Raw genomic sequence first — 10,000 nt, 5'->3', positions numbered from 1 at the left:
CCCTCTAGATCCGTACGTGCAGATAGATAGATAGATAGACAGATAGATAGATAGATAGATAGATAGATAGATTGATAGATAGAGAGATAGATTGATAGATAAACAGACAGACAGATAGATAGATAGATAGATAGATAGATAGATAGATGATAGATAGATTGATAGATAAACAGACAGATAGATAGATTGATTGATTGATTGATTGATAGATAAACAGACAGATAGATAGATAGATAGATTGATAGATAGATTGATTGATTGATTGATTGATAGATAAACAGATTGATAGATAAACAGACAGATAGATAGATGGATAGATAGATAGATAGATAGATAGATAGATAGATAGATAGATAGATTGATTGATGTGTGTGTGTCCCCCTGTCCTTCCTGCCCCCCGTCCCCCTGTCCTCCCCCCCCGTCCCCCCTGTCCTACCCCCCCCCCCCCCCCCCATCCCCGTCCCAGATGGAAGAGGTTTGAGATCCATGACATCGTGATAGAGTGTGCCAAAGTGTCTCTGGACCCCAAGGAGGCCTCCTGTGAGGAGGGCTACTCCTCCATGCCTGACCCCCACCCCCGCCCCCGCCTGACTGACTCCACCACCAGCCCCTACACAGACCTGCTCAGCAGCTTCGGTGAGAACCACGCCCTCACACAGTTGAATTCTGACGTCTAGGAGCACCGGAGCGAACGCTGGGTTCAACGTCACAAAGGGACCAAGTAATTTGATTGGACCGCAGGCATAAATTCGCTCTGGAAATCTGATCAGCATTCATGGAATGCCTCTTTGTCCAATCAAATGACTTGGTCCCTTTGTGACGTTGAACCCAGTGTGCGCTCCGGCGCTCTCAGAGAGAATTTACGAACGCAGCCAGATACTAACAACACTCACACTAGCATTGCTAGCCTGTGTTCAGTAACAGTTAGCATCACTGCTACCATGTGTTCATTAACAGTTGGCGTCACTGCTACCATGTGTTCATTAACAGTTAGTGTCACTGCTACCATGTGTTCAGTAACAGTTAGCGTCACTGCTACCATGTGTTCAGTAACAGTTAGCGTCACTGCTACCATGTGTTCATTAACAGTTAGCGTCACTGCTACCATGTGTTCATTAACAGTTAGCATCACTGCTACCATGTGTTCATTAACAGTTAGCATCACTGCTACCATGTGTTCAGTAACAGTTAGCGTCACTGCTACCATGTGTTCATTAACAGTTAGCATCACTGCTACCATGTGTTCAGTAACAGTTAGCGTCACTGCTACCATGTGTTCATTAACAGTTAGCGTTACTGCTACCATGTGTTCAGTAACAGTTAGTGTCACTGCTACCATGTGTTCAGTAACAGTTAGCGTCACTGCTACCATGTGTTCAGTAACAGTTAGCATCACTGCTACCATGTGTTCATTAACAGTTAGCATCACTGCTACCATGTGTTCATTAACAGTTAGCATCACTGCTTCCATGTGTTCAGTAACAGTTAGCATCACTGCTACCATGTGTTCATTAACAGTTAGCATCACTGCTACCATGTGTTCAGTAACAGTTAGCATCACTGCTACCATGTGTTCATTAACAGTTAGCGTCACTGCTACCATGTGTTCATTAACAGTTAGCATCACTGCTACCATGTGTTCATTAACAGTTAGCATCACTGCTACCATGTGTTCATTAACAGTTAGTTAAAATGGTGGATCAGTAAGCGCACACAGTGCAGAGACAGAAGACAACACGAGTCATTTATTAAGTTTATAACTGTGCCAGAGGGCAACCATTACAACATGTTCACTTATTACACAAAGACTGGGAAAGCGACACTAGCTTGAACAACAACGGAGGCGCCGACCTGACGGTAGGAGTTGGAGTGATTGATGAATGAAGCAGAGAGCTGCTAGATACAATGGTCAGTACAGAGCTGCGTTAGTGATACAAGATCATTATTACATACTTAATCATTACAATCAAATACAATCATGTTAATAGATGTGGCTTTGTTTGGCTAGTTAACCAGCCAACTCTGTAACATTACCGTAGTGAATTACTCATGACATGACGTAGGCATGAGCGGTCGTATCTCTCAACGCGCCTCCTGCTGCAACAATGCAACAACAAGGATTATTTCACACTTTCTCCTGTTCCTTCTATGGATTACGGATTTATACATTAAATCACCACAGAACTTACATCTTATGGAGAAGGAGACAAACTTTATTGGAAAAAATGAGACCCATAGCGACTTTTATCTCCACGCCACAATGAAGTATATAAACTTCGGAACTGCAGCTATTCACACAACGTTGACTGCTGACCTGACGCGGAAAAACAAGCCCCCGGCAGGTAGAATGGACCGAAGGACCATGATCTGGCTCTATCTACTTCTCTCGGGAGACATTCAGCTGAATCCCGGACCAGTCTCAACCAGGCAGGCTACACGTTTCGCCAGAGGGAAGCTATGCCTTTCCCAGGCAAATGGTACTAGCGAAGCCATTGACGCCATTGCCGACAAACCGGTCAAACCGGCATCAGCAGCGGACTTCCTGGATTCAGACGAGGCTAACAAAACAATGGGTAGCTATGCTATCAACATTACCCCCCCACCTAACTTCCACCAGCTATCTAGTGAACACAGAGGCCTCCCCCACACGGCGACGACCCCCCCCCTCCCCCCTCCCTCCCCCCGGCGACCCCCCCCCTCCCCCTCCCTCCCCCCGGCGACGACCCCCCCCCTCCCCCCTCCCTCCCCCCGGCGACGACCCCCCCCCTCCCCCCTCCCTCCCCCCGGCGACGACGACCCCCCCCCCCCCCCCCCCCCTTCTCCTCCCGGAGACTCTCTAACGAAACCGTTGAACAATGGGCGACCCCCCCCATCCCCCAATCCTCAACTTGACGATGACCTGAATGGTGGTGACTATTTCCAAGTCAAGGACATGAACTCTCTATTTGGACACAGCAGTAAGGGCCTGCATATTGTTCACCTTAATGTGAACAGTCTTGTGCCTAAACTGGACCAAATCAGAGAAATGTTCCATGACAGCAAGGTTCACATTTTGAGCTTCTCTGAGACCAAGATTGATGAATCAATCAAAGACCCAGAGATTGAAATAGTTAACTACACAGTCATCAGAAACGACAGGAACAGGTATGGGGGTGGTGTCTGCATGTACATTCACAACGATATTATCTTTAACACCCGGAATGACCTGAATCGTGACAAATTAGAATCTGTTTGGGTTGAAATTATCTTTAACAAAGCAAAACCGGTGCTGGTTGGTACTATCTACAGACCTCCCGATCAGAGTGATTTCTATGATATTCTTGAGGGGTGCTTGGATGACGTTGACTGTGTGGAAAAGATTCTTATTGGGGATTTGAACACGGACATGCTCAGAAATGAAGCATCCGTTTTCAAATCCTTCACTAGGTTTTCTGAATTACACGGTCTCCGTCAACAAATTACCAAACCCACTAGGGTGTGTATTTCTACTCAAACCACCATAGATCTCATTCTAACATCGGATGAGTCCAAAATCTCCAAGAGTGGGGTTATTGTATGTGGGCTAAGTGATCATTACATGATCTTTTGCACTCGTAAAAAACATAAACCCAAGGCTGGCGGTCATAAAACTGTAACCACTAGATCCCTTAAATCCTATTCTAGTGAGGCCTTAAACCATAAACTGGAGAATCAAGACTGGTTAGATGAACTAAAATGCACACAGGTTGAAGAGGCATGGCTAGGTTTCAAAACCAAATTCCTAAATATTATTGACAGTATAGCCCCCATGAGAACCACCAGGGTTAAAGCCCGATCGGAACCATGGATGAATTCGGACATTCTAAATGCTATGAAAGTCAGAGACCTAAAATGCTCTGAAGTTCAAAAATGCAAATCAAAATTAGTGAAACACTTAAACGAAGATCACAAAACCCACTTTGAGAAAATTAAAAAACAATGCAACAAACTATGCAATCAGGTAATTACCATGACCAAATCTGCTAAGAAAGAATACCTCGATAACAAAATCGAAGAAAACTTAAACAAACCACGTGACCTTTGGAAGCTACTTAATAGCCAACTAGGTTGCAGCCAAAAACTCAAAACCAGGTCTACAAACATCAGCATAAAATCCGGAGATTCTCTCCTTACAGACAAGCTGGATGTGGCTAAGTGCTTAAACACTTTCTTTACAACCATAGCCACTAAATTAGTTAACAATCTACCACCCCACTCAGGGCGTTATGGTGTAGAGCACATCCGTGCGTTATACAATAAACTGGGTGTACGCAAAGATGATTTTAAACTCTCCATGGTGTCAAACGATGAGGTGTTTAAAAAGCTGGGCGCTCTACACTCAGAAAAGGCCACGGGCCATGACAATATTCCAGCCAGATTTCTAAAAGACTCAGCTGCCTCCATTACCCCAATCATCACCCACATAATAAACCTCTCCATCAAACAGGGACACGTCCCCCTTGACTTTAAAATAGCAAGGGTAACCCCACTGTATAAAAAAGGAAGCAAATCAGACCCAGGCAACTACCGACCTGTTTCTATTCTTAATTCCATCTCGAAACTTATGGAAAAAAATAGTTTATGAACAGGTTGATAGGTACCTTACCGAAAAAAATCTGATGTATGAATTTCAATCAGGATTCAGAACATCCCATTCCACTGACACATGCCTTCTCTATTTGAACGACCACATCAACCATGAGGTGGACTCGGGCAAGTACTGCGGCATGGTCATGCTGGACCTCCAGAAGGCCTTCGACACAGTAGATCACCACATATTGTTAGATAAACTGAAAGCAATTGGGTTCGATAGAACATCGGTGAGCTGGATGCAATCCTACTTAGAGGGGAGGGAACAGGTGGTTAGTGTGAACGGAACACTGTCCCCCCCCCTCCCAGTGACCTGCGGCGTTCCACAAGGAAGCATATTGGGACCCTTACTGTTCCTAATATATGTGAATGACATGTCATCAGCATGTGATTGCAATTTGTTCCTGTTCGCGGATGACTCGGCGCTGCTGGTCTCTGACAGGGACATATTGCAGGTGGAAAAAGCGCTAAGCACTGAACTGAGTAGAATCTGCATCTGGCTAGCTGACAATAAACTATCAATACACCTAGGTAAAACTGAAACCATCCTATACGGATCCCCATCTAAACTCAGAAAGGCTGAACATTTTAAAATAAAAGTGGGTAACATTAATATCACAAGAAAAGAGGATATTACATACCTGGGCTCCATCTTAGAGGCAAATCTTTCCGGAGATAAAATGGCAGCAAAAGTAATCAAAAAAGTGAACCATAGAACTAGATTCTTGTACAGGATATCCTCACTTGTCAGTAAAAACACACTGAGGACCCTATCAGGAGCTCTCATTCAATGTCACTTCGACTATGCCGTAACATCATGGTACTATAGAACCACAAAGGCCCATAAAACAAGACTCCAGACAGCCCAAAATAAACTGGTTAGGCTTCTGCTAGGCCTCAACCCTAGGACACATCTAACCGCTGCTCATTTTTTGAGCCTTGATTGGCTACGAGTAGTTGACAGAGTGCAGCAGCTTGCACTGGGCCTGGTCTTCAAGATACGCTACACCACAAAGACACCCAAGTACCTGTCAACATACTTCCAAAAAGTGAACAACGTCCACACATACAACACCAGAGGAAGCTCCACGAACCACGTTCAACCGCGTTGCACCACAAACAAGGGGTTAAACTCGTTTGCAAACTATGCAGTAAAAATGTGGAACGCCCTTCCTATAATCTTAAAGGAGTGCAAAACACTGCCCACCTTCAAAACCACTCTCAAAAAACATTTACAGGAGGCTGCAGTCCGTAACTGGACCCTCTAAATCAAAAATCAGATTAAAAGACCCGAACTACCCACTGTACATACTTTGTGTTTTGTCCCCCGCCCCCACCTGTGGTGTATGTCCCCACATGTCCTACCCGCTGTACATACCTGATGTTTTGTTGTATTGTTCTTCCCATGATGGATGTATTTTTATCTTGTAGATAATAATAGTTATTTGTCTGTATTATCTTGTAGATAGTACTAGTTTGTTTTGTCGGTCTTACATGTAACGATGAATTGAGAATCAAGGACCCCAATTGAAATAAGCCAGTGGCTTTCTTGGGTTTTTATCCTGTTAGTTGACCTTGTATGTAATATGTACTTTCATGTACCTACTTCTGCAAATCTTCTAATAAAGTTTTCAATCAATCAATCAAGCATCACTGCTACCATGTGTTCATTAACAGTTAGCATCACTGCTACCATGTGTTCATTAACAGTTAGCGTCACTGCTACCATGTGTTCATTAACAGTTAGCGTCACTGCTACCATGTGTTCATTAACAGTTAGCATCACTGCTACCATGTGTTCATTAACAGTTAGCATCACTGCTAACCTGGTTCGTGTTTGTGTTCACAGGAAGCTCCACCTCCACCCCGCTCTCCATTGGCCGGCCGCCTCTCTCCTTGTCCCGCCCCCAGCTGCCAGTCAGCCAGCCCTCCTTCGGCCCCCCACACACCCCCTTCCTGCAGGTACGCCACACACGGCTCTCTACGTCCAATCACATTTCAGGACCCTCCTTTCATGACTTGTCCGAGACATGTGCGTTCTACCACCCAGTATCCTTACATTGTCTAAATCACATCAGGATAAGCTAGTATGTACATTTCAAGCCTGCAAACTGTGACACTTTAAATAACGTGAAACAATACTATTGTGCAATATGCAACCCTAGTCGTCTATCTGTACAGTATAGTACAGTGGATAGTGTACATAGCCTTTATTTATGTAAACCAGCTCCTTCCCTTCTTGTGATTTTTTTTTAAACGTTTTTTTTTTTTTTTCCTTTCCTAACACCAGGGGAGCCACCCCTCCTAAATTTCGTTGTTTGGTACCTGTACTGTAGCAATGACAATAAAGACCATTCATTCATTCATTCATTCATTCATATGAAGCTATTTTGCAGTTTTTCTGTGTAGGAGGAGGCAGGCTAATTTACAAGAGGCGCCAACTAGTGGTCGTTGTGTGTAAGTAGCAGCTTCCCATTGTAAAGACTATGGTCATGTGACCCCCGAGGCGGCTCTAATACAGTAGTAGGTAACATAGACACGGCTGTTCTAGTGTTAACTGTTTGTCTATGGGCTACATCTTAACACTAGAACAGCTGTGGCTTTTTTATCATGTCCGTGTCTCCCGTCTCCCCCCTCCCCCCTCCCTCCCCAGATTAATGGTTCAGTCCCCCCTCCCTCCCCAGATTAATGGTTCAGTTCATGTGCCCCCCCTCCCCCCTCCCTCCCCAGATTAATGGTTCAGTCCCCCTCCCCCCAGACCCAGAGCAGTGAGTTGGACTCTCCCGGTCACCAGGACTCGTCCATGTGGAGCCCGTCCTCCGAGTGCGGCCTGGCCACGCCCCCGGCCTCCCGGGCCACGCCCCCGGCCTCCCGAGGCATCTCTCCCAACGCCAACGCCCCGGAACCTTCCCAGAGTGCCTCCCACGCACCCAGCAGGTCCAGCCAATCAGGTGAGCCCAATAGAACCTCCAGCCAATCAGGACAGTCCAGTAGAACCTCCAGCCAATCAGTTGTGAGTTATGAGTTGTTATTGTTGATGGTGATGATGATGATGGTGATGATGATGATGATGGTGATGATGATGGTGATGATGGTGATGATGGTGATGATGGTGATGATGATGATGGTGATGATGATGGTGATGATGATGATGTCCTATCAGGTGGGAGGGCCCCCACCTCTGCGACCCCCTCCTCTCCTGTCAGCCTCTCTGAGTATGAACATGTCAGCCTGCCCTCCAACACTGCCAACCAGGTACACACACACACACTGTGTGTGAGTGTGAGTGTGAGTGTGTGTCTGTGTGTGTGTGTGTGTGTGTCTGTATGAGTGTGTGTGAGTGTGTGTGTGTGTGTGTGTGTCTGTGTGTGTGTCTGTGCGAGTGTGTGTCTGTGTGAGTTAGGGATGGACGGTTTCCAATTATTGAAACCGAAAAACCGTCAAAGACTAAAACCGCGGTTTTCCGGTTAACCGAAAATACATTATAAAAAAATAAAAAAATAAATAAAATGTTGAAAAAAAGAGCGCCAATTTCAAATAATTGAGCCCTACTGCTACAATACACTCATGTCGAACACCATTAAAACACCGTAAGCACAGTCGCAACACATTTAGGCTACTTAGTTTCACAAATATAAGTGGAAAGGCAGACTTTTGTAAGCTACACCATACATGAAAACACATGAACACTTAACACACCAGCTCCGCTGATCCAGGGTGCACGCCTGCACGGAAGATCATCTCTTGGAACAGCGTCTTCATTGAATGAACTGCTTTCTCAATATCTTGGTTCTTAGACAAAGTTTCAGCTGCTGCTCAATGTATTTAAATATTTGAATACTGCTCAATAATCACTGAAATATTAGACTTAGAATTATGCAGTGAACATACTTAAAGCTTTTCATAAAAACCACATGCCGCGAGACTGACTCGTCCTGAACTGTCGTAAGTCAATCAACAAAGAATGCCCCATCAAAATAAAAGTGCCCATGGTAGAGCTGTCAAAATAAATGTACTAATACAGATAGAGATAAATACAGAACTACCTTTGCGTCACTAAGTGACGCGTATCTTCTGAGACATGCGTTCTGTCATCACTTTCAGTAGCGCCTTCACATACAGTGGCGCTGTGCACAAACACTCTTGATCCGTATAGCTCTTGTTTTATTATATTGTGGTTTAGTAAATACTGCACTTGGAGTTACATTCAATGCATGATTTGTGCTATAGAACATAAATAAAGTTTGATTGATTGATTGTTATCAAATCAAATCACATTTTATTTCTATAGCGCATTTCTCACAAAAGTTACCCAATGCGCTTTACAGAGAGCAGCGAAAATGATCTTATTAAATGTAAGCGAGTAATTGTAAAAAACCTTTCCTATCTACCAATAACTGAAGGCAACTATCTTTCCCATAGAGTGATTCGTTACCCTTAAATATAATCCCAATTAGATATTAATCCTCAGTTATTCTTCACAACTGACCAAACCTCTCACTCATTGCGCGGCAGATTCAGACTGTATCATTGTTATTTTCACACACGACAAACATGTGACATGTTCCAGTTTTATTCTTATTCTATTTTATTCTTCAAAAAAAAAGTTAAAAAATAAAAATAAAAATGGTTTCAGACGGTTTTGATAAAAAACCGTTTCTATTTTTATAAACCCCGGTTTTCGGTTTAACCGAAAAACCGTCCATCCCTAGTGTGAGTGTGTGTGTGTGTATGTGTGTGGGTGTGTCTGTGTGTGCGTGCATGTGTGTGAGTGTGCGTGCGAGTGTGCGTGCATGCAAGCGAGTGTGCGTGTGAGTGTGCGTGCGAGCAAGTGTGTGTATGTGTGCGAGCGTGTGTGTGTGTGTGGTGCGAGCGGTTGTGAGTGTGTGTGTGAGAGTGTGTGCGTGCGAGTGAGTGTGTGTGTGTGTGTGTGTGTGTGTGTGTGCGTGTGCGTGTGCACGCGCGAGGGTGAGTGTGTGTGTGAGTGTGTGAGTGTGTGTGTGTGTGTGTGCGTGCGAGCGAGTGTGTGTGCGTGAGTGTGAGTGTGTGTGTGAGTGTGTGTATGAGTGTGTGTGAGTGTGAGTGTGTGTGTGTGTGCGTGTGTGTGTGCGTGCGAGCAAGTGTGTGTGTGTGTGAGTGTGTGTGAGTGTGTGTGTGTGTCTCTGCTCAGCTGTGTCTTATCCCCCCTGACAGGCGAGGCATCAGCCAATAGCAGAGCAGGACAGGAGGCCTCAGCCAATAGCAGAGCAGGACAGGGGCCCCCCCGAGGTCATCCACAGCAGAGAAGGTCAGTGTGTGTGTGTGTGTGAGAGAGTGTTTGTGTGTGTGTGTGTGTGTGTGTGTATATGTGTGAGAGAGAGTATGTGTGTCTGTGTTTGTGTGTGCAGGGCTC

At 45.0% G+C, this 10,000-nt stretch overlaps 1 pseudogene across 1 annotated transcript in view; it reads left to right on the top strand.

Moving 5' to 3' along the window:
• LOC308159144 (hamartin-like) overlaps positions 1-10,000 on the top strand; it is a 39,740-nt pseudogene that overhangs the window by 4,891 nt on the left and 24,849 nt on the right. Inside the window, exons 7-11 of the transcript XR_013938025.1 lie at positions 467-636; positions 6,458-6,570; positions 7,367-7,559; positions 7,772-7,863; positions 9,802-9,895. The product of XR_013938025.1 is annotated as a hamartin-like (transcript). The remainder of the gene's footprint in view (positions 1-466; positions 637-6,457; positions 6,571-7,366; positions 7,560-7,771; positions 7,864-9,801; positions 9,896-10,000) is intronic.

Source organism: Nansenia antarctica, assembly GCF_963989245.1.
Source record: "Nansenia antarctica genome assembly, chromosome: 5".
In the NCBI taxonomy this organism is placed as follows: domain Eukaryota; kingdom Metazoa; phylum Chordata; class Actinopteri; order Argentiniformes; family Microstomatidae; genus Nansenia; species Nansenia antarctica.
The sequence above is the reverse complement of the archived record's forward strand: the minus strand, read 5'-3'. Positions and strand labels throughout refer to the sequence as shown.